Source organism: Alligator sinensis, unplaced genomic scaffold (assembly GCF_000455745.1).
Source record: "Alligator sinensis unplaced genomic scaffold, ASM45574v1 scaffold74_2, whole genome shotgun sequence".
NCBI classification, from domain to species: domain Eukaryota; kingdom Metazoa; phylum Chordata; order Crocodylia; family Alligatoridae; genus Alligator; species Alligator sinensis.
In genome coordinates this window covers 277,948-278,743 of record NW_005841931.1, presented here as the reverse complement: position 1 = coordinate 278,743, position 796 = coordinate 277,948, and positions in this window count along the sequence as shown.

The window sequence follows — 796 nt, the reverse complement described above, 5'->3', positions numbered from 1 at the left end:
AAAGAGGGGGAATGGGACAGGCTGTAACAAGGGGGTTAGTGCCTGAGAAAGAGAGAGCTAGGGCTAAGAAGCTGGGTCAAAGCAAGTGGGCCCAAGCTAGAGACCAAAAGGGCTGAAGTCTTTACAGGCAAGTGAAGGACAACGAGTGTCACTTGCAAGCCATGGGCATAACTATAGGGGAGGAGAGAGTCTATGATTGATTAGTGTTCTTATGGCTGGATTAGAGCCACTAGGGCCACGAGTTGTGATTGCCAAGTTGTGATTGAGTCGTGCCCACAGGGCTTGAGTAGTCTCACTGAGAGCATGAGCTTCCCACAGAAAACAGACATGGTCCTGTTAGCAGACAGACAGCACAGAAACCAGAGACCGAGTCAGTCCTTTAGGCACCAAGGAGATCACGCCAGCACTCAGGGGCAGCCTCCCAACCAACATAAAAGGAACATTAAGGCGTGGCAGCCAAGATAGAAAGGGGAGTTATACAAAGAACCTGGAGTAGGAGCAGGACTAGTGTGGCCCACAGGAGGTGTCACAGAAGCACTCAGGGCCTGTCCTGCCACAGGGAGTGACCATCTCTTTATTATGTGTATATGTGTAATACCTAGCAGCACAGAGTCCTGGTCCAGTTTATAGCCCCTATGGTAATACAAATAAACAGCTGAAAAGCTGAAAATTGTCACAAAGATGGAAAGAATAGAGTTGGAAACCCTCCTATGCAAACCCTTATAAGTAAAATATAAATCACATTCCTTCACCACAGGGTTTGTTGATGTTCATTTTACACTGGAATTTACCCTTG